A 24,183-nucleotide genomic window follows, 5' to 3' on the forward strand; every position below is an offset into this window, starting at 1 on the left:
GATTTTGAGATTCAGTGAAAGATAATAATGACCATGTTTGCCCAACAAGGCTTTGGGATGCATTTGTGATGGGCATATTTTGAAGTAAGAGACAAATCAATGCAGTAGATTCTGGCTAACTGAGCATTGCAAAGCTTATGTAGTGCCAGTGCATAGTAAGTATACTTTGAGAAGCTACCTGAGAATTAATATCCATAAAATGCAACGTGATGCATGTCTCAGAAAATGTTGTGGCCAAGGGAAGGAAGAGGAGTTTGCCTGGAAGGCTGGTGTGAGAGATGAGGCTAAGGAAATGCATTGAAGCCAAGTCAGAGAGGGCCTTGGGTGCTGTGCTGAAGAGATGGACTTCAGTTTACAGACGTTGTGAAGCCAGTGGAAATATTTAATAAAGGAGTAAGTAGATAAGGCCATTTTTCAGAGGATGGGCCTAAGGAGAGCTGAGGGGTTAGAGTTAAGTTACTGTATCACTGTCATTCATTCTTAGACTCTGGAGAGTAAAGGCTTTCCCCTGGGACAGTGTCCTCTTAATTAGCTCTTTGCACTAACGACCTCTAGACCGTCTGTCTTCAGCCACTTAAATCATTGATGATCTCCTGCAAAGTCATCTTCAGCTTTGCCCTTTAGGAAGCTTTATGGGAAATGGAAGGAGCTCTGGTGTGAATTAGAGACTTGGGTCCTGGCTTGCTCCCTGCTGCTGCCTTGCTGTGTCTTGGGGCATCTCTTCACCTCCCTGAGTTTCAGTTCCAAACTTTATATTGAGAGAGCTGGCCTGACACGTTCCCCACTGGGCAAAGATTCTGTGATGAAATCCTTTGTCACTGTCACCACAGAGAGCTAAACTGGGATCTGTGGTGCGTCGCAGGAAGTTCAGGGTCAGTTTGACATCGTAGGCAGGAAACTGGTACTTACTGCACACCTGCTCTGGACCAGATACTGTGCAAGGCCCTTAACTCATGGTGACATAGCTCACCGACACAGGCTTACAAGAAATACAGCTGATTTTCTGAGGTTGGACCTCATTTCTAGTCTAACCTCCAAGTCATAGATAACAACCATCACAGAATCCAGAATCTCTCCTCCCTCTTCTGTGCTGTTGAAGCCAAGTTCATGGGCCTGCATAAAGTCACAGAACTGGAGGTGGAGATGGAGGGTGGGAGATTGGCCATTTAACTCTTGGTTATTACCTGCCCTCCCCAGCATGTTTGGAGTTTTATATCTTCCTGTAAGATCCTGAGTCATTAACTTCTCACCCCCTATCCCAAGGACTCCTTCCATTTCTGTCTCAGTGACTCCTTATAAGGTCCTTCTGATAGGGCACCAGTCAGCCTAGGAAACCTGAGGACTTGCTGTCGACCCAGGGATGTTGACCCAAGCTTGACCCAAGGATGAGGACACAGATACACTCTGCAGAGATTCCTTCGAGTCCTCTGGGGGTTCTGATTCTCTCTTTAGAACAGGGATACTCGGCCAGGTTTGAGGGTGGGGAAGGAGCATGGGGCCTCTTAGCAGGGAGTGCACCAGAGGCACAGCCAGCTCCGCTTCCTCTCCAAGTCTCTCTCAAATGGGCCCATTCCAGTGAAACTTTAAGTCGTTTCTAGGTTGGGGAGGGGGAAGAATAGGTTACAATATGATCTTCTAAAAGTTACTATGTAGTCAAAATTCCTAGACTTTCGAAACTCCAGAATATTTGCCACCAGATTGCAATCTTTCCCCTTAGATTCAAAAGTGTTTTGAAACTTTAACTCAAGGACCAGCTTTGCTCTTTTTGTGCCTACGGTTCTGATGTGCGATCTCTCTCTGGAGGTGGGGGATGCAGGCTGCCCCATGGCCCCCAGTGGAAGGGAGTGCAGGGACAGCAGTCCGTGTGGAAGAAAGCGTCTGTTTATATTTCAGAGTTTTACTCCACTCACATGATCGCCTGTAATCATCACTGCTACCTGTGATGTGTGGCCCTGCAGGCACATGATGGTTTTGATTTTACAGATGAGGAAACGGAGGATCGGTGGGTGGGTAATTTGTCACAGGTCACAAAGACATGAGCATCTTCTGTATTCATTACTTAGGTGGAAACTGAATGAGCTCTTTTGGGTGATACTGAGCTTCCAGTTTTGTGGTGTGTGCATGCATACGTGCATGCTCACGTACGAATGTGCGTGTTTTTACGTGTTCGTGTGCACGTATATGTACATGAACTCTGTGTGTGTGTGCGCACGCGCGCGTGTGCACAGGCATAAGGGATTTTAAGTAGATTGAATTATTAAATTACACAGCAGTTCCTCAGTGTTTTAAAGTCTCTGATCCGTAGAGACATTTCTCAGGTTATAGAACTTTGGGTACTTTATGTTCTTGTTCTGGGGAGTAAAGCTAGCACGGGAGGTGGGGGGCTGGGAGGGGAGGATTGCTGGTCTAGGCAGGGTGAAGAGGGAGGTGAAAAATGCTTGTCGCCAGTCTCCCCAGATCTCCTCTGCGGTTTCACCCCGTCATCTCATAAGCTCTCCAAGGCATGAGGGCAGCCGGATCTTGGCCTTGCGGGGTACCACCGGTGACCGATCGGACGGTGGGCTCTGTGTGGAACTGGTTGAAAGAGTTGGTGCTTTTATTCCGTCTCCTCTTTTCCAGCACAGAAATGAGCAGCTTTCAGTTTCAGGTTGAACTTCTCAGCACAGTGTTCAAGAGAAAATTGTTTTTTTTTTGCCATTACTTTCCTGATTCTGTTTATCATTTATTTGATAATGAGCAATGGCACGCTCTGGTGCCAGCCAAGAAAAGATCTTTACCCCTGTCCCAGTTGAGTGTGCGGTGTTTTTTGAGAACAATGAATCATTCAAGGTGGACAGATGCTTGAGGTGCTTCAGAGAGCTCAGACAAGGGATGTGTAGACCAGACAGGGGTCTTCGGGGAAGGTGTCCTAGGTTACTGGAGAGGATGACCCTTTAAGTGTGTCATTTAGAGTACTGAGGAATTAACCAGAAGGCCGGTGGTTAAGAAGGAACAGATGAGAAAAGACTTGAGAGTGTGAAACAGATGGCGAGGTGGGGGAAACCCGAGCTGGGGAGTGTCAGCAAGGCAGGAAGGACAAGGGTGGGGGGCGGCGCAAGAAGGTATAGATTCCGGAGGAGAGCGTTAAGCTGGGAAACTCCTCATCAGTGTGATTCAAAACCTGTCCATTGCACAGGCGCTTTATTACGTGCTCTGGGAAGGTGAGAGGCTGTGAGAACAAAATTAAAGGATATGGACTTGTAAAACTTTAAGAGTAAAAGGGACACAGTTGGGGTCACCCAGCCACAGAGAGAGAAGGGTCAATAGTTCCCCTTGACAGGACCGCTCTGCTGGGATAGACACTGTCTATCTTAGCCTAGCTGGTCCAGGAAGCAGAGCTGGAGACGAAGGCTTGTGTGCGCACAGTATTAGGGAGGGTGATTCTTGGTTGCAGGAGACGGGGAAATAAAACAAGGCAGGAGAGAGAGCCAGTGCAGGCGATCCCCAGACGCTGTCTCTACGCTGTATTGCCTTCCCAGGGACGTGATCCGCTTCTGCTACTGAGGAAATCAGCTCAGAGGCCTTTCAACCCTTCGGGGGCCTGGAGCCCTTCCTGATCATATCAGCCCCACTGCTGCCTGCTTTCTCCCAGGCCTGCCTTGTACACGTGGCAGCACCAGGTGACATCCCAGGGCAGTGTATCCTGGCCTTGGTTCTCCTGTGTGTGCCGCAGAGCTTTGCCACTGCTACCACCGCAGTGAAATATGGACAGTGTCTTCTTCAACTGTGAACAGCAGTTTAGAATGTGGGTCTTGAAGCTGGACTTGTGGATCTGAATCTCGGTTCTGTGTTCCAGAGCAACTGCAGTAAACTCTCGGCTTCCGTGTCTTCCTCTGAAATAGAGTAGTATTTGTACTGATCTCATGATGCTGTTTTGAAGGTTGGTTAATTTAATACATGAAAAGCACACACACAGTGCAAGAATTTTGTGCAAGGTGTACAAGTTTCACTGTATACACTCTACCCAAGATTTCTCACCCTCGACACGATTGTGTTGTGCTTAGCTGCACCTCTGACCTCTACTCACTAAATGCTGGTGACCCTCTCCAGTTGTGAAAACCAAAAACGCCTCCAGATTCTGCCAGCAGAATTGAGGACCTCTGCCCTGTAGCAATCAAAAGTTCAAGTTTTGGGGGGTAGGGGAGGTAAGTTTGTTTGTTTGTTTGTTTATGTATTTAACATTTTTTTATTGAGTTATAGTCATTTTACAATGTTGTGTCAAATTCCAGTGTAGAGCACAATTTTTCAGTTATACATGAACATACATATATTCATAATGGAGGTACTGAGGATTGAACCCAGGACTTCGTGCATGCCAGGCACACCCTCTACCACTGAGCTATACCTTCCTCACCTTGTTTTTTTAAATGAATGGCTGGCTGGATGGGAGAGTGTGTCTTTGGGGAGGGGAATGGGCAGAGAGAGAACTGGAGAAGTGTGTAGAATGTGCTGAAGGGACTAAGCTTTCAAGGTCACTGTGCCCTGAGCACAAGGTCAGGGTATAGCCTGGCTCTTCATTGGCACTGGGAAGCCAGTTCCAGTCTCTGGTGCTCAGATTTGTCACCTGTAAAATAGGATTAAAAATCCTCTTTTTTTGGATTACATGTGAACAGTATAAATATCTGTGGAAATCAGGGCTCACCCAGCCTAAGTTCCCAGAATGCTGGTACTTTTTGTGAAGACCCAATCAAGCCAGACGGTGTTCAAAAATGATGAGGTGAGTTTACTCTCAAAACTTTACCCTGAAATGTGTTACCTGGATGTGGTACTTCTTGTCCATCAGTCACCCTCATCATCAGCTCCTGAGAAAGGAAATGCAATTGGTCATTACCTCTGCAGGAAAATACTAGATTAGATAGAAAGTCTCTCATCCTTGGACTCCTCAGGTCCCAGCGCTGTGTAGCTGGAATTAAAAGGCCATTTTTCTTCCCTTTTGCTGAAGGCTGGGAAAATAGATGTGAAAACATCCCTGAGACCAACATTTGGCTCAGAGCCTGTGCAGGCAAACAGATGGGTTCCTTTAAGTCAGTGGCTGTCAGTCTGGGAAGAGAGGCACCACGAGTGCGCCGTGCCCGCTGAGTCTTGCTTGTTTTATAGTTACTCCACTTCTGTCTGTAGCTGTAGGTTGGGGAGTCCAAGGAGGCAAACAAAGTTCAGGAAGCTTCAGTGATGTGCTGCAGGCTGCAGAGCTGGTAAATGAGAGCTTTTTTCGGGGATTTGATGATACTGGCTTTTCTCAAAGAGTGGATCCTAGTCCATCAGTGCAGGTGATAACCCACAAAGTAAAACCTTCATAATCAAGGAAGGTAGAGACAGATCCTGTACTAGATTTGCTTGGAGTATCTTAGAGGAAATAGTCATATCAAAGGCTCTGAGAAGTCCCGCAACCTTGACACCTGCTTAACCCAGTTTCTCCTCAGATTGGTTGAGCATGGAAACCTCTTTTGATGTAACACCAACAAATATTTCATATAAAAGAGTGTCCAGGCTTCATAATTTTGTAGAAAAAATATGCTCAGTTAGATGATCCCCAAGGGGTCTTCCTTTGGAACTCAAACGTATGATGAGTTTCCTGCATTCCCCAGCTGCTCGCTAAGCACGCTGCACTATGAAATCTCATCAGAGGTACTGACACGGTTGAGGCTTTAGTTTCTGCAAAGTCACCAAACTTTCAACAATAAACTGCAGCTAGTCTGCCAGGGTTTCGACTCTTCATCTAAGACAGTATTTCTCAAACATTATAGCTTCTTGGAACATGGACCCAGGGCATATTATGGGATTGTTGTGGGATATATGGGATTTGCAGGTGTCTAAAATTAGGGGAGGGACTTGGGGAGGTATAGCTCAGTGGTAGAGTGCCTGCTTAGTATGCACAAGGTCCTGGGTTCAATTCCCAGGATCTCCATAAAAAAAAATAAACCTAATGACTGCCCCCCCAAAATAAAAAAAATTTAAAAAACTTTTAAAAAGTTTTAAAATATTATTAAGAAAACATAAAAAGTACAATTAGGGGAAGGAGTCACCTTCCCATAAGTGTGGAGCGAAGCTATGGGTTGCCCAAAGAGAAGATGGTTATGGCGGCCTTGGAAGTAGAAAGTTCCCTGTCTTGTCTGGGTTTAAACAAAGGCTGAGCAGCAACCGGCAAGGAAAGAGGAGATTCCACCGGTTGCATCAGGCAGCTCCTTCCGCATCTGGGATGCTGCTGGGAGAGCAGGCGTCTGCCCTACTTTCCCCTGACTCATCTCCTGGTCCTCCTCCTCGCCTTCTTCCCTTCCTCCCACTTCCCTCCAAAGGTGGTGGGTGGCAGGTGAGACTGGGATAAACCGGGGAGGCGCTGGGACACCAGCCTCACGGAGATGCCTGGGCTTCAAGTCTCCTACCCGCTCTTGATCCCGGGAACGGCACCCTGCGCCCCGGCCGCTCCGGAGCTGGTGTTCAGCAGCGTGCCAGTCTAGACAGGGCCCTGGGTGAGCGGCTGCGTGATGTGCCCTGTGTCTCCAGCTTTATGCCCTTGCCAGGGCACACTTTTTACCAACGAGGTCGGGGAGCTCCAGGATTCCTGTAATTAGGACTTTTTGTTGTATTTCCACATGATGCGCTCTGAAGTTGGGGCTGGATGATTCTGACACGGTTATTTCCATGACTTTTGCCGTGACTGTAATTGGTCACCAGGAAGTCTGTGTCGGTCATGTTCAAAGTAGCCATCAGCCTGGGAAGATATTAGATGTTGATCATAGTTCATCCATTCATTTGATAAGTATTGGGACCCAACGTGCCCAGCATTGTTTTAGGCACTGGTGATCAGGAATAAATAAAACCATTTTGTTCAATTTTTAAAATATTAGACCTTTTCCCCCAAGGAACTCTTGCAGAGCCCTCCCCTCCCCCATCTATAAAAATAGAAGAAGGGCTTGCTCTGCTCACAGTGGGGCTATTAGAGCCTTCGCGCTGCACCCCCTTGGTTACCCTGAACTCCCTTGATGGAGTCTAAGAAATGTCTCTCCCCTGCCCTGGGGTCTGAGGGGTACCACTCACACTGAGAGGAAATGATTGAGGGAGATTCGAGCTCAGCCTCTGTTTCAGGCAAACTTGGTTGAGTCCTGCTCTGACACTCAGCTGAAATAATTCGTCTGTCTGGGCCTCATGCTTTATGTGTAAATGGGCAGCAGCAATGAGGCATCTCTTAGAGGGCTGCTGTGAACACGGCATGTCTTGTTCACAAGCGGCCGCTTCGAAGCCTGAGTGAGGACCCGTTAATAATTCTGCTGGGGCACGACGTTAACTGGGACATTCCCCAGAAAATAAGGACACGTGGGTTAGTTAAGATGGTGCTATGCAGTGAGAGTCCTAAGTTGGTGTCTTTTAAAAAATATATTATTATTATTATTGATGGGGAGACTAAGACCAAATGAGTAGGAAAGTGTTGCTGTAGAGTGAGCTGGTCCAGAGTCCTGGAGGATCTGGGTTCAAGTTCTAGTCACAAAGTGAATACTGTTCTCCTAGTCAATCTTCAAGCAAGAGTCTGTCAAAGAATTTACCAGATGGTGTATTAGGGAAACTAAAGGCTGGAGGCAGGCCAGGGAGGGGTGAGGACTGAGGACAAGAATGTTTATTACTTTCTCTTGGGGTCTGAGCGCTGTTCTCTCAATAGCATATTTTCCATGGCTGCTTCACAAAGGTTCTCATCATAAGCTAATTGCATCAACACGCTGCCTTAAAATGAAAAGATTCTCACTTTGGGGGAACTTCCTCCCATTCTCTGTTCCCCACATCTCCCCTCTCCCACCCACCTGTGAGACCTTATAACGTCTGCGTTGTCCCCGAATCAGGCCTTCACTCCCACACTCTGGGGTCGTGTCTGCAGGTTGATGAGCCGGTTGCCTCCTCTCAGGGGTCTCTGAGCTTGGCTGATTTCTGGTAAAACCCATGACTCACTCTTCCGTGCGCTGTGCGCATCTGCTCCTGTCACCCGGGGCCTGCAGGGCTAGGGGTGGAAGGTAGCAAGGTTTCCACATGTAAACTGAGCAGATTTAATGTGAAGTCACCCATAGAAGAGCTGCTATTTTTTTTAAACTGAAGTAGAGTTAGTTTACAATGTTGTGCCAATTTCTGGTGCACAGCATAGTGATTCAGTTATACATTATATATATTCCTTTTCATGTTCTTTTTCATTATTGCTGCTACAGGTATTGAATGTAGTTCCCTGTGCTACGCAGTAGGACCTTGCTGTCTCTGTTTTATGTACAGTAGTTAATATCTACAGATCCTGAGCTCCCTGTTTATCCCTCCATCCTCCCCCACTTCAGCATCCTTTGGGCTACACTGCATGCCCTTGAAAATCCAGTCCATGCCTCCTCTCTCCCCTGGGTGCTTTCCCCTGTGTGGACCCAGGGGGCCCGCACTCTGGAGTGTCTGTGCTGTGACTGCTTGCAGCCCCAGTGGGCGCTGGATGGCGGCACCGTCCCCTTTCACATAAGGTGTGAAGCAGCCCCCCGGAGGCCCCACAGTCCTTGAAGAGCGGAGGTGCAGAGCCGCCCTCTGAGCCTGCAGCGTCTGGGAGCTGAGGGAGGGCAGCAGACGCGGGTCCGGGAGAGCGCTACCCCCAGGGCTAAGGGTGGGCAGAGGCAGCCGAGGCTGGTGTGCGCCTCCGTAGGCTGTGACAGTAGATGCAGCGTCTGGGGGGGGAGGTGGCCACCCTGGCTGGTCCGGCTGCCCAAGAAGGGCTCCTTCCGGGCACCTGGGGGCTGCGGTGGGCGGGAGGAGACGGCGCCTCTCTCCTGTCTGGGGCTGGAAGACCCAGCGTGTGGCGTCTTCAGAGAAAATGTCCTGGGGACCCGCGCGCTGACGTCAGGCTCTCGGAGCTCTGGCCCCTGGGAGAAGGAGGCTTACCTGTGGGGTCGAAACAAGAAGTGGAACCAGGAGGGGCAGGCAGCCTTGAGGTCAGCTCAGACTTAAGAAAATCATAAGGTTATTCTCTTTTAGAATGAAGTGGTTTTTACCGAGCTGTTGGATGTAATATAAACGTGTGATATTGGAGATTGCATTTTTTAACTTAACCTTGGCTTTTTAAAAAAATTATTTTTTATTGAAGTGTAGCTGAATTGAATATAGCTCCTTGTGCTGTACAGTAGGTCCTTGTTGTTCATTTGTTTTATATATAGTAATGTTAACCTTAACTTAAATTTTTTTTTTTTGTTGAAGCATAATTGATTAACAATGTTGTGTTAGTTTCTGGTGTACAACATGTGATTCAATCACACATATATTATTTTTCATATTCTTTTTCATTACAGGTTTTTACCTGTACTGAATATAGTTCTCTGTGCTGTGTAGTAGGACCTTGTTGTCTTACCTGTTCTGTATATAGTGGTTTGTATCTGCTAATCTCAAACTCCCAGTTTATCCCTCCCCCACCGGTTTCTCCTTTGGTAACCATATGTTTGTTTTCTGTGTCTGTGAGTCTGTTTCTGTTTTGTAAATAAGTTCATTTGTGTCATTTTTTGAGATTCCACATATAAGTGGTATCATATATTTGTCTTTCTCTGTCGGACTTACTTCACTTAGTACGATATTCTCTAGGTCAGTCCATGTTTTGCAAATGGCATTATTTCATTATTTTTTATGGCTGAGTAGTATTCCATTGTACTTATATATACCACATCTTCTTTATCTAGTCATCTATCGATAGGCATTTAGGTTGCTTCTGTGTCTTGGCTGTTGTAAGTAGTGCTGCTATGAACATCGGGGTGCATGTATCTTTTTGAATTGAAGATTTCTCATGCATATATGCCAGGAGTGGGATTTCTGAATCATATGGTAACTCTATTTTTAGCTTTTTAAGGAAGGAGATTGTATCTTTTAAATTGAGATGAAATTCACATAATACAAAATTTCAGCTTGAAGCATACAATTCAGTGACATTTAGCACATTCACAGTGTTGTGCAACCATCCCCTTTATCTAGTTCCAAAACATTTCCATCACCGTAAAAGGACACCCCATTCTCAGTTAGCAACACTCACTGTTACTTCTCTCCACATCCCTGGAAACCTCACAGTGCTGTCTCCGTGGATGTTCCTGTTCTGGAATTTCCTACGAATGGAATCATACAATACATGACATTCTGTATCTGGCTTCTTTCATGTAGAATAACACTTTTGTGATTCATCCCTGGTGTGGGGCTGGGCTTTGCATGCTGGCTGTCTGGCTCCGGACTTCTTGGAAACACTTCATCTGTCACAGAGCCGGGCCCCCTGCAAGATCACAAATGCCTGTGAAATCTGAGTGGACTGAAGCAGCTCGCTGATTCTCGGGCAGCTCAGGATCAGAGGTGATTCCCTGGTTGGGTGATGAGCCGCACTGCTTTGCAGGCTGGGGGACTGCACGTCCCAGCTGAGGCACAGGGTAGCTGAGGTCTGGGGCAGGGAGGTCAAGGGAATGTCTTTTTATGTGTTTAATATGTTTCCTTGAATCCTCTGGTTCTGTGATTGAATGAATGAGCCATGTCCATCTTACAGATAAATGCTAGAGGCATATGTGTCCCTTGGAGAAGTGAGTGCTGGCTGGAGGTGGGTCCAGGGAGAGGGCAACCAGACGGGCTCCTGCTCTGTGCAGCTACGGATGCTCTCAGGATGCGGAGGCAGGGTGAGCTGAGTCAGTGCACCTCACCTTGGGTAAGGATTTCCTGTGTGTGGGGAGATGGGCAGATTGGAAGCTTGTGGTGGAAAAAAAATCTATGTTCCTATCAGCTCTGGACCTCAGTCTCCCCACCAAGATCACTGTTACACACAGAGTTGCTGTGAGGTTAGAATCAATCAGTGAAGGTATCCACACATGAATACTTAGCGAGCCTTGACTGACAGTATCCAGGGGCTGGTGCTGGGTGCTGGGGAGGGAGGACCCGGTGAATCTGCTCCTGCTCCAGCCCCTCTTCATCCTCCCCACCTCATTCCTGGATCCTGGTGGCTCCGTAGATCACATGGCGCCTGAACACAATCAAGAATGAGTGTCTGCTTGTTCACTACGGTCTTTATAGCCAAGCTGGGAAGTGGCTGCCAGCCTCCTCATTCTATCATTTTCTTCCTTTGTTCAGTCTCAGTGACAGTGCGGCCTGTCACATGCTGGCCCCCTGCTCCTCTTGTAGACACGTGGTCAAGGGCACACAAAGGACTCAGAGTTCTGTGGGGGGGACGTCTGTGAAAGGAGCCCTCAGAGGTCCCCGGGCCAGAGGGCCACGATGGGCAGAGCTGGCCTTCTGGTGCAGGTCTGACCCAGAGCCCACACTCTCTTTAGAAAGCCCACTTGTCCTTTCGTTGCACAGATGGGTAAATTGAGGTCCGTAAACAGAAAAAGTAAGTGATAATGAATTTTTGCCCGAGAGGCTGATACTGCAACCCCGATGCCCTGAGTCCTGTTCGTAGGATGTCAGTCGAGTGACTGCCTGCCTTGCTTTGTTGAGCACTGGCTGTGACCTGAAGGCCGCGATAGGGATTTTCCATATATTATTGTAATTGTCACAGACATATGAAAAGGTAACTATTATTCTCATTTTGCAGATAACAAAAATGAGGTGCCACAAAGTTAAATAGTCGGCCTAAACTTCTCTCTTCGTTAAGCAGCAGAGTGGTTAAAATCAAGGTCTTTATGAGTCAGAATTTTCTTGCTTTCTGCCCGCAAAGCACAGGGGCCAGTGACACTCTTTCAGGCTCGAGTGCCCAGAGCCAAGCGTGTGATTGTCAGTAAATGTTTGCTGCACAAATGGGACCTGTGCCCAAGGAGTCTCACCTGGGACCTGGGAAGATGAGATCCATCCTCACAGGTGCCCAGATCCAGAGCCTGTGATCTCATAGGACCGAATCTCGGAGACGGTCAGGTGATAGCACCACGGCCACCCAGGTGGTAAGGGGCAGAGTCTGGATGCGAACTCAGGTTTGTCTCACCCTTGGATTTTTCCCCTCCCCTAGAGCTCCTTTGGCTTTCCAAGCTCTGGCTGGCTCCGAGCGGATCACATCTGTGATGCCAGCTGGGAGACCTTTCATGCTAACCGAGCAGGGGCGATGTCTCACCGCCAGGCTCCTTCTATTCTGGGGCTGGAAGTTCTGTGGGGAATTCCTTAGAGGACCCTGAGGCCGTGAGGGGGGCTTAAGAGCAGAGATCATGGCAGGGCTGTGCTGGCCAATTTATTGTACAAGTGGAGACATTTAAATATAATTTATGTCAGTGCAGTCTTACTAGAAAAATCACACTTGGGATTCAGGGTGTGTTTCCCTGGAAGACACAGGTGCACAGAGGAATGCAAAGACGTTACCTTACTGTATCAGGCGTGTCCTGCTGGATCAGTGGCGGGTGGAGAAGGGCAACGAAATAGAGAAAATGAAGGTCTTGAGAAGGGACACAGTGATGTAATTGTATCCACACTATTAAATGATTTGCTTAGGTGGCTTTATGTGACCCCCCTGATCTTTCAGGGAGTTGCCTGAAACACCAGCTTCCCGGTGTGTGCCCAGCCAGCAGCCTGCCTCTGCACTACTGTTCTCAGTTGCACAGACCTGAGTTGGGACCTGTCTCCACCAGTCATGGCACTGGGGCCTCACTGAACCCAGTGAAATCGTTGGTAAAATTGGAGGACTGACCCTCACGGAGATGCTGTGGGGTTGAGTGAGTACCAGGGAAAAGGAACGTGGCTGGGGTACCGTGGGAGTGTGCCAGTCACAGAAGGAGGGTCTTCAAGGCCCCCAGCTGCATCTTGGTCCTCTGATGATGGGGACGTTGCTTAGCCTCCCTGAGCCTCTATCCCCTCATCTGTAAAGTGGGGATAATGGCTGTAACCACCCCTAGAACTGATGGGAGGTTGAGCAATGATGTGCTAGCACATAGCTGGAGTCCTGGCCCCTGGCGGCTGTTGAATGAATACTGGCTCACTCCCATCTGGTCCACAGCTCACTAACTGGTGGCCCTTGGCATACACACACTCCACAGATGGGTTTTGTTTGGACTGAAGATGGTTTTGAAAATTACTAAATTCATTGCCAATAATCGATACCAGGGGATTTCACCTAGTAAATAAGATGTCTGTCTTTTAGAAAAATAGGTTGTGCAGCTCCAGGTCTGTTCTGCTCAAGGCTGCCATCACTGGGGCTCAGGGGTGCTGTGTTCTGGTTCATCACATGACCCCCAGTCTCCATGCATTCATGCAGGTCACCTGCCTGGCCTGATCTGGCCTGCCTCCCCATTTCATAGATGAAGAGACTGAGGCCCAGAGGGGACTTGACTACGTCACAAGCATATGGTGTGCCCATGGAAGAGCTAGGTTCCAATATGGGTGGGATGATTCCTTGATCAGAATTTTGGCTCTCATACCATTCCATCTGTCTCTCTGTCCATCCATGCATCCATGCATATATGCATGCATGTGCATGCATAAATCCATCCATCCATCTACCCATCCATCCATCCATGCATCTGTCCATCCATCTAGCCACATATTCCTCCCTCCATCCTTTCAATGGTCATTATGTGGATACATATTTTATGCCACACTCTACCCTGCTCCCCAGGACATCAGAGACTCCAACTCGAGAGGCATGCAAAGGGGCAATGCAGAGGGACAAGGATGGGGGTGAGTGAGAAGAGATGTCAGGCAAGTGCTCAGTGGGGGCGGGAAGGTACACTACCGTTAAGGTTCCAGCCTGGTGCTACCTGTTGGGGTTCCTCTCCCCTGCAGAGGTCCCCACACTGACATCACAGTAATTCTTTCGGGCAGTAGGGGATTTTCTGCTGGGAAATCTGCCCCTTCAGCATGCAAACTAAGTTTCAAGAAGTATGTTCATTGTTCTTAGATAACATTGTTCAAGGCAGGGAGAACACTCTTAAAATGTATTATCATTATTATTATTATTATTATTACTACTACTACTACTACTATTATTATTATTATTTTAACAAATCAATGTCATAGTCTTCCTGCCTTGAAGACATGAAGTACCAGCATGTTAAAGACTTTGACAAGTCCTGCAGGGTCAAGGATTAACCTTGCTTAATTTGGTGATTCCCAAACTTATTTGACCAAGAGGTTCTTTGGGGAAGAAACGCCTGTTAAAGAATATTTTCTGAACACATTCTGGGAGGTCGTTTCTAAATCCTTTCCAGAGGCCTGCAGCACGGAAGGGAGTGGGAGGGACGGGAGAAGAGAAACCAGCGCTTAGCGCACCGTCCCCTGCTTGTGCTGGGGCTGTCTCGGGCTAATCTGATTTCCCCCAGACCCATTTTATAGATGAGAACCCAGAAGCCTGGAAGATACTGTGTTACTTGCTCAAAGTCACAAAGTTAAAAAGTGGAGGGATTCAAATTCAGGTCTAATTCCAAAACACTGTTCTTGTCCCATTTTGGCTCAGAAGAAGTCCCACGCCAGTAGACAGCAGAGTAGCTTAGCTCTGTGACTTTGAAGTGAAGGGACGAGATCGACAGGGTGGCTGGGAGTGTTCACTGAGTTCCAAAAAGATTACACGCTTGCAACATACAGGGTTTATTCGGCTCCTGCTTTAAAGTGCATCCTCCCCTCTGCTCCCCTCCAACTGTTGGCTTCATTCACACTTTAGTGTGAATTACACTATTGAGCTAATGTCTTCACACATAGCAAAGTGCTACTTAGTCTTCTTGGCCTAGAGAGTTCCCTGAAGCAGGCCTGGAGTTTCGTGCAAGTTGGGAGTAGAAGCTAGAATGGGTGGGAGGGGTTCCTGGGCTCGGGCCAGAAGATGAAGGAGCAGTTTGCAAAGGCTGTTGCAAAGACAGGAATGGCAAACATTTATTCAAATGAGATGCTTACGTTCCAGACTTTATCTGAATGTGTGACTGTGCGAGGTGTTTTCCATACGTGATCCAGGTCTTTTCAATTAACGAATTAATATCCCACGGAGCCTGAGGAGGCCCGAGCTCCCCGGCGTCTGTGCGGTGCTGGGAGTCAGGGCTGTGGGAGGCTGGAGGGAGGAACTGAGGTACAGACCCTATGAGGTGTGGCCCTTTAGGGGCAGGGCTGAGAGAGTCTGGCTCTGGGGACTCCCTTTCCTCCCCCCTCGGCCAGCCCTGGATGCCCCCCTTGTCCGGCGGCCATAGTGAGCTGTTTACCCTTGTCCTCCATTCCTGAACGTCAGATAACACTGTGTATGGTGTCCAGCTAAGTGGTGATGTTCACCTTAGCGATCCCATGTCACGCATGCGCAGGCTTCCTGAGGTGTGAGTCCTGTTAGGCAGTCTCCACCCGCCCTGCCTCTTACACACATGCGGTCCTGATGTGCCACCTTCGTGGCCCAGGAACAGGCTCCCCATGTGCTCCCCCCCACCATAGTACTTGACGGGGAACACGGTGGGCCAAGTGGGGCCAACTGACGCCCTTCCAAGTCCAGCGACCCCCACTCCTGGGCTCTCAGATGTCTGCCTGGGATCCCGCAGCAGATAAACCATGTTCTTTCCTGGGTGTGTTTCCCCCACCAGCTGACAGCCCTGGGTGATGCCCAAGCGCAGATAGCTCCGGCCGGCTTGTTTCAGCCCACCTCTCCACCGAGCTGGCGTCGTAAACCCCACCGCCCCCACCCCCGCTTCGTGGACCCTAAACCTCCTGTCTCACCTGCAGCCAGTCAGAGACTTGCGCACAAGCCGATCAGGCACCTTGTGACCGGGCCTTAGAAAAGACCCCCACAGCCAGCCCTCGGGGCTCACATTGGGCGCCTGTCGTCTGTGTGGCCACTGTTGGCTATGGCGGCTTCACCCAATAAACTCCTCTGCTCTTCTCCTCCTTCATCTCTGCTGAATTCTTTTACCAACCTGTGTGTCACTGTGTCACCAACCAGCCACCCTTGTGTCCCACAACAGGCCGGTGTTATGGGTGGTAAAAGAATTTACCAAAGACGAAGACTGGAAATAGAGAGTGAGGTGGGTGGTCTGCGTGGAAACAGAGACACACACACACGCACACACACACACACACAGGCTGAGTCACAGCCGCCCTAGGGAAGCTAATGACAGATGCAGCAAAATTGGGTCCCTCCCGAAGCTCCGAGGCCAGGGCACAAACAGACCGCGCGTCTGAAATGCCAGCCTTGACTCAGGGGGCGGGAGCCTCGCGGCTTGCTTTCACCTCCTCTCCTGTTTACACTGTGGCTTCTGGAAGGATAAACAGTGTGTCCCCTGCAGTGGCGCTGCCTTCGGCTGCTGCACCCTCTCCGACCGCCGCTGGCTCCTGCCTGGAATCCCCTCGGGCAGGATGGATCTTCCGCCTCCCGCTCCCCCTCCGCGGACACCCACGCCAGGACGGAAGGAACTCAGGCTTGTGTTAAGGCTGGGAGTTATTTCAGTCTCGAAGGCCTAAGTTGGGGCTGGTGCCGAGTGCTCGGGGAAACTGTATACTTGAGTGAAAAGAAGAATGATCGACCCATTCATTCACTTACCCATATATATGTGCATTTTTTTGCATTTGTTTAGTCTTTCATTCGTTCTCTCTCACTTGTCCCGCACACGTTATTGCATTCTCTTCTCTACTGTGGTTTTTTTTTTTTTTTTTTAATTTGCTAAACTCGGAGGCTGTCCTTCCTTTAAGGAGCTCGCAGGGCAACCTGAAGATGGATGTGCTCCCAGAATCTAAGCTGGTCAGGGCTGTAGAGGAGGGCTTGTGTCGGGAAGGTGGCGGCCTGGCGGCTCAGGAACGGCTTCCTGGAGGAGGTGTGTTGGACATTCCAGCACAGGGAGCTGGTCACGTAGGGAGGGGATAGGTGGACCATCTCCTGGAGATTACGGATTGTGCAGAGGTGAGATGTGTTCAGAGGGCGTTGGGGCGCTTTGCTGAGGCTCCCTGCAGAGGTGCTGGTGAGGGTGAGTGACGGCATGAGAGAAGGTAGGTTGGCAATGCAGGAAGGTCCCAGATTTGAAGGGCATGGTTTTTCTGCTGGAGGTTTGGGCTGTGCTGAGGCGAAACGGGCGACAGTCAGGAAGCCCCTGCAGCAGAGGCGGGTCTGTCTGTGCTACGTCGCACAGAGCATCCCACTCCAAGGACCCGGACGGCCCAGGTCCCGCGTGGATCCCCTCTCAGGTGGCTCTGAGAGAAAGCCCCGAAGCCACCCAGACATCCTGTTTCCTCGGCCCCCGTATAAGGGGCTGAGCCAAGTCAGCCCTGAGTTTCCGGTGAGTCTGAAGCGCTGAGATGCTGAGGAGTCTTGTCCTGCCCACTTCCTTCCCCATCACCATGCAGACGTCAGGGGGTGCCAGCCCTGCTCTTTTTCTCTCTTGGGGGCCACCTTCAATGATCAGAGGAGATCACGGAGGTAAAGACTTTGACTGATTGCTGTGATGAGTGAGAGTCAGAGACAAGAGACAAGGTGAATTCTGGCCTCCTCTCTGCCCCCTGCCCCCTGGGAGACCCCGCCAGGGGGTCCAGTAAGTCACAGGTGGAAGGAGATGATTGTTTCTTTCCTGCCGTGCCCACATCATGCTGGCTTGTACTTATTAAGCATTTATCAGATGCCAGGCTCCAAAGCAACTTCCATGTGGGGAAACTGAGGCACGGAGTGCTTACTGTACTATAGCTGCTGAGGGGCTGAGCTCTGTGTGGTTGAGACTGGCCAGGCTCGGGCAGGCTGCCCTGCTGGGCTGTGGCCTTCCCCCCGGGCATCCTCGCTTTCTCTGCCATGGTACCTATCCCTGTAGACCTCAGTTCTGACCGTGGCTCCCCGGGAGCTTGCTGGGCTGTGGTCTGGCGTCCCTTCTCTGTCCTCACTTTCTGCACCATGGCATCAGAAGGTCCTTTCCAGAACCTTCCCCACTTACCATGTTGTAATCCTATGACTTACAATCTTTTGAGCACAGCGACTTTGAGTGCCCTTTCCATAAAGTCAATGCTGATAACGTATTAAGATCAACATGCTTTTTTTTTCATTTAATCTTCAAAGGCCACGCACTTCAAAGATTGATGTTTTAAAAGAAAAATTACGTTTGAAAGGAAGATGTGTTTGTAGAAGGATTTGTTTCCAGGCACTATCTGATGAGGTATTGACATGGTATTTCTCCAAAATAGCCATAATATTTTTAACAAATCTTCTCAGGGGCCACTGAGAATGTTCTAAAACATTTTTGAAAATGTAAATAACTGAGGAGACATTTTAGAAACACAATGAAAAGTACAAACATTACCCCGCTTTAATTGACACGGAAACCAGGCCTCTAGGGAGCCCAGAACCTCTAAAATACAGCAGAGAGGATTTGTGCGTTGGGTTTGGATTGCACCAGGGGCCTTTTGCATTTCTGCCAACAATGTTGCAGGCAGGAATAAAAATACTAGCTGCTTCCACCGATGAGTGATTGACAGTTTGCCAGAAAATGACTGAAGCTTTTTATCTTCGTGATGATCTTTAATGCTCATTGCCACCGTGATGCACTGACTCTCCCCCCGCCGCTTCCCTGTGGAGAGACCGGACCTGGAAAGATCACGTGGTGTAAGAACCAAGGGAAGTGGGTTTAGGCTCAGCTGTGACATGGAGTGGGGAGTAAAGCTTTCTGCCTGGAGGTGGGACTAGCCCAGGCAAGAGGATGATGACCTGGACAACGAGGGAGAGGCTTCGGAGATGGAGAGAAGGGGTTGGGTTCAAGGAACTAAAGACAGTGAGAATTAACAACCATCTGTCTTCGGTGGGGTCTTAGTTCGTTCTGGCAGCTGTAACAAAATACCAGGGGCTGAGAGCTTGTAAACCACAGACATTTACTTCTCACTGTTCTGGAGGCTCTGAGTCCGAGATCAGGGTACCAGCAGGGTCACAGACTTCTCCTGGTGCCCTCACATGGCAAAGCGAGAAGGGAGGTCTCTGGCGGCTCTTTTGTAAGGGCATTAATCCCATTCATGAGTTTCTACCCTCCCAGTCATCTCCCAAAGGCTCCACCTTTTAGTAATTTCACTTTGGGGATTTTCGGCATGTGGATGTTGGGGGTCGTGTTCGGAGTTTAGCGGGAGCAGGGAGGAGAGAGGACTGACGGTGATGCCCCGTTGACGCTCGGGTGAGTGGGTAGATGGCGATGTTCTGCTGCACCTTTGGTGTCACTGGCGGTGCTTCCAGGGTAAGGAATGCACATCTATCTTCTGGCCCTGCTTCTGGGGCAGAGAGCTGCAGGCCATGCAGAACAAGGATTCTCTCCCACCCCCGCGATGTTGGATCCATTAATTCTGCACCTCTTTGTGAACCCGTTCCGAGTGCCCGCCACTGCGTTAGCCCTGGAGAACTCCGAAACCCGTAAATAGACCCGGCCCCTGTTTTCCAGAGACTTCGTCAGTATCTCCTAGTCCTCTCTCCCCTCAAGGAAGAGTAAGGAACGTGCTTATGGTTCCCAAGTAATTTCTCCTCATACTTTACTAAGAGCCTGTTGCCAATGAGAACATTTTAGTACTTTGCAGAGATCTCTTTCATTAGTTACCATTTCAAATCACTCTGTTAGGTGGGTTTTCCCTTGAAGTACAGACGCGGCAATCCAGGCTCTGAGAGGTGACGTATGAGGTGGTGGGAGTCAGGGCTGAGCCGGGGTCCGGGACGTCACAGCCTGCTTCTCTCTTCCGCTCTCTGACTTAGGAGTCATTCCTTGTCACACAAAGGTAAACATGACCTGCCTGGGGATTATGGAGTCTTTGGTCCCTGTGGCTGAAAGGACATTCAGTTGTCACTTAAACACAAGGCAGGGGCCTGGGATTCCAGAAAACGGGGAAATAGGGACCCCTATTCTTTGCCTGGACACCCCAGTGATATGGGAAGTTCGTCACACGATGAGATGACTCCATGTCCAGCTGGGTGGCCGTGATGGTTAGGGAGCTGCCAGGACAGGGCAGGACTATGGGGGCCACTCAATAAAGAAATTTTTTTTAAACAAATGCTATTCCACTCTTTCTTCTGGTTCTGCCTTCTGTGATAAAATTAACTAGCATTCTTCTTGGGTTTGTTACATGCCAGATTCCATTCTAAGTGGCTTATGTACATTAACATTTTTTATTTTTATTTTTGTTTTATTTTTTTAATGGAAGTATAGTCAGTTCTAATGTGTCAATTTCTGGTGTACCACACAGTGTCCCAATATGCATATATATGTGTATGTATGTTCATTTTCATATTCTTTTTCATTAAAGGTTATTACAAGATATTGAATATAGTTCCCCGTGCTATACAGAAGGAATTTGCTTTTTATGTATTTTTATATATAGTGGTTAACACTTGCAAATCTCAAACTCCCATATATATCCCTTCCCACCCCTTTTCCCTGGTAACCATAAGATTGTTTACTATGTCTGCAAGTCTGCTTCTTTTGTAGATGAGTTCATTAGTGTCCTCTTTTTTCTTTTTAATTTAATTTTTTTTTAGATTCCACATGAGTGCTATCATATGGTATTTTTCTTTCCCTTTCTGTCTTACTTCACTTAGAATGATGGTCTCCAAGTCCATCCACGTTGCTGCAAATGATATTTATATTAACATTTTTCATTCTCACAAGAACCCTATGAAGAATGTATCATTATTATTATGCCCATTTTACAGAGAAGGAAGATGAGGCACAGGGAGGTTAGGAACAAGTCCAAGGTCACCCCGTGTGAGGGGGACCCACCGCCTGGTTCTCAGCCTGTGTGTGCAGTGCGCCAGAGATAAAGGTGATTCTCCCATTGGCTAGGGAAGGGCTCTGAGGGTTGTTCATCTTCCCTGGAGGATGTTTTGGGGCCCCCCACTGCCCTCTCACCTTTCTCTCCAGGTGTGTTTGTCTGGAAAACGATACCCCAGGTGCAGACTGCCCCACACAGGTGCAGACTGGTGGTGATGCAGCTGAGTGAGGAGCAGGCCAGGGGCTGGGGGTCCAGGAGCCTTGCATGGAGTGCAAGGAAGTCCCAGGGAAGGCGTGCAGATGCCAGGTGAGCTGAGGCTGTGAAGACCCGCTGGAGGTGGGATGGGGAACGATTCACTTTTTTAGAGGGAAGCTTGCATATGTGAACATGGATCCATGCACGACCTGGTCACTCAGAAACCAGCCTTCCCAGGGAGGCCTTCCCGGCCCCGGGCCCGTCACTCTCTCTGGGACGGCTGCTTGATTGCCCTTCCCCAGTCTTTGAGCATCATGAGGGCAAGGCCAGCTTTTTTCTTTCTCTCTTTTTTTTAATTGAAGTAGGGTTGATTTACAATGTGTTAGTTTCTGGTGTACAGCATAGAGATTCAGTTACGTGTATATATACACACACATCATTTTTCATATTCTTTTTCATTATAGGTTATGATAAGATATTGAACATAGTTTTGTTCTGTTTATTCTGAATGTAGTTTTGAGCTCCGTCAGCACAGCACCTGGACACCCCACATCCCTGCAGGAGGTGCTTGTGTGACACAGCATCCCAGGAGCACACCACGTGTAGCAGAATGGTTGAAATCACTAGACTGTAGGTGGCTCTGGTTGTCATAGGAAGTGAGTACAGAGATGTCTGCAGTGTGTGGGGTGTGTGCGCATGGTGTGTGTTCTGTGGGTGGGGTGTGTTGTGTGTGTGGGTGTCGGGCGTGCACTGGGTGAGCACCGTGGCAGCTGTGGGTGTGTTGAGTACTGTGTGTGCCGTGTCATGTGTTGTGTGTGTCTGCTGGATGTGTGAAGCATGTGCCGCGTGTCTGTCCTGTGTGCGCATCATGCCCATGTTGTGTGTGTGCGCTGATCGGGAAAACAATCTTATGGGGCAGGTACTCTTATTATTCCCAACTGCACAGGAGGGAACTGAGGAACAGAGAGGTTAAGCAAAGCCATGGGCTCAGAGTCACACAGCTCACAAGGAACCAAATGCACTCGGATCTGCTTAACTCTGCAACTCTAGTCTCTGCACCAGGGGTTCTCAGATTAGTGTTTGCTTCAGAGTTCCCTGGAGGACCTGTGAAAACACAGATCCCTGAGTTCACTCCTGCAGTTTCTGATTTAGTAGGTCTGGGTAGGACCTGAAAATGAGAATTTGCTTTCAGAAACAAAGGGGTGCTGGTTCCGCCGGCTGGGGGACTGCACTTGTAAACCGCCCCTGTAAGCATGCTCCCTCTGTTCCAAAGAAGGGTTGGGGAGGGTTGGGAACAAGCCAGAGCTTTTGGATTCCTGCAGATTCCTGCGCTTCCTACAAATTGGCTGTGGCACGGTGACCAGCAAAATCAATGTGGAGCTCTCAACTGATATTCTGAACGGGAGCTCATCCTCATCACTGAGTAACTGAATGTTTGGTTATAACGAATCACATGGTGTTCAAAAGGAAAAGGCAGTTTCCCGCCAAGAAGCTGCATTTGCAACTGCATGTTCCAGGATTATATCCTGCTAGTCCTGAGCCATAGGATGCTACAGTGCATCTTCCCAGTAGAAAACATTATTCCGTACGGTAGTCTCTATGCATTAAATCTGTTTTCTTCTAAACATTAATTTCTAAGACACACACACACACACACACACACACACACACACGTTGTCTCAACCATTCTGCAAGTAAGGAATGGAGCTAGAAAGCTGAAGTCGTGGGCTCCTGGATCAGAGCTCTCCCCTCATGTGGCATTGACACACCCCTGTGTGAATCGGGGTCAGTCTTACCTGCTTCAGAGAGGTTTTGAGGCAACATGAAGTCATGGATGGGAATCTTGGAGCAGGATTTAGTGTGTGGTGGGCTGGGGTGTTGGCGTGTACTGTTCTTCTTCTCCCTCTGTTCCTCTCTAATCTCCCGCCAGGATCAGAGAGCACAGAGGGTCCGGGTGTTACCGCAACTGAGAACCACAAGCGCGGCTTTGCCAGTTCTGCTGTGTTTTGAGGACTGAGACTGATAGGGGTGATGAGAAAGTGGGGAAGATGCAGTGGTTGCTGTTTAAGGTGACAACAAACTGAAGCACAGAGTGGCTTTCTCTGCTGGCCCCTCCACCAGGCTTTTACTGGAAATACCTTGAAATCGAAACTGAAGGGCAGTTCGGACCTTGACTGGCTGCGGTGCATGAGGCGGGACCAGGGCGCGCCTGGATGGCTCTCCCATTAGGGAAATGGGTTTTCAGTGCATTTTCTGAGTCTGGCCTTTGCAGGCTTATCATCCTGAAATTCCATCCTGCAGATTTTACAGACGTTGGGTCCTTGAATGCTGCATTTTAAATTTGGTATGCAGAATTCTGTGTCCTCAGAAATGTTTACCTGTGGGGCCTGGGAATGTGCCCTGGGAGGCACCCTTGCCAGAGCTGAGATTCAGTGAAGGCCTGATTAATCCCTTGTGCTCTTCTTCTTGGGAGCTGGCCTAGCATGACCCTGTCAGCTGCAGTGAGCTTGGGCTCTGAACCCCAGTAATGGTCTGGTCCTTGAGGTGTCTTGCGGGCAGAAAGAAGAGGGGTTTTGAAAGGAGACTTAGGTGCCAGTCACCACTTGCCAGCTAGGAGAGACAAACCTCCACTTCCTTCTCCTCCTCCTCCCTCATTCTCCCCCTTCCCCAAGATCATGCCAGCTCCTACCTATTGAGAACCTTCTAGTTCCCCCAGAACCTGCTCAATTGCAAGTAATCACCTGATATCTTCCCTCCAGGTAGCTTATATCATCCCCATTACACATGGTAGTAACTGAGGCTGCTTACCAAAGTAGACACCACTAGAACATTCTAGAGTCACAGAGGGGCTCCAGGTTAGAGACGTTCAGATCCTTTTTAAAATCTGTGACATGGGGCAAGATTCTTCTTGGACTCAGTCAGACAACTGACATAAAATGCTTCATGCAGCACCAAGAATATAATTAATACTCACTAGAAGTCAGTTTCTTTTCCTTCTCCAAATGCCTGGTATCTAGATGATTTCATATCCTTCGAAAATCCAGCCTGCCTTGAGTCTCCCTGTCAGTTTATTTCTCTTTCTAGACTGGGAATATTTTAATTTTGGACTCTTTCGTCTTTCCTATCCAACTTTAGTATTGGCCAAGGGTCTCCTGGCTTGGGAAGTTAACAACCTGTCAAGTTGGGTTTAGCATCTGCTTGGTGACTCCCTCTGCTTCCCCTGCTCAGTAGAAAACATATCTGTCCGTGCTACTCCAGACACCTTAGCTCTGTGGATGCCATATGCTAACAACGATAAAGCCATCTTCAGTTATTATTATTAACTATTATTAATGA

At 48.8% G+C, this 24,183-nt stretch overlaps 1 protein-coding gene across 1 annotated transcript in view; it reads left to right on the forward strand.

The window, feature by feature from the left end:
• Nucleotides 1-24,183, forward strand: part of FAM135B (family with sequence similarity 135 member B) — a 234,627-nt gene that overhangs the window by 57,343 nt on the left and 153,101 nt on the right. The window lies entirely within an intron of this gene.

This window comes from Camelus ferus, chromosome 25 (assembly GCF_009834535.1).
Source record: "Camelus ferus isolate YT-003-E chromosome 25, BCGSAC_Cfer_1.0, whole genome shotgun sequence".
NCBI classification, from domain to species: domain Eukaryota; kingdom Metazoa; phylum Chordata; class Mammalia; order Artiodactyla; family Camelidae; genus Camelus; species Camelus ferus.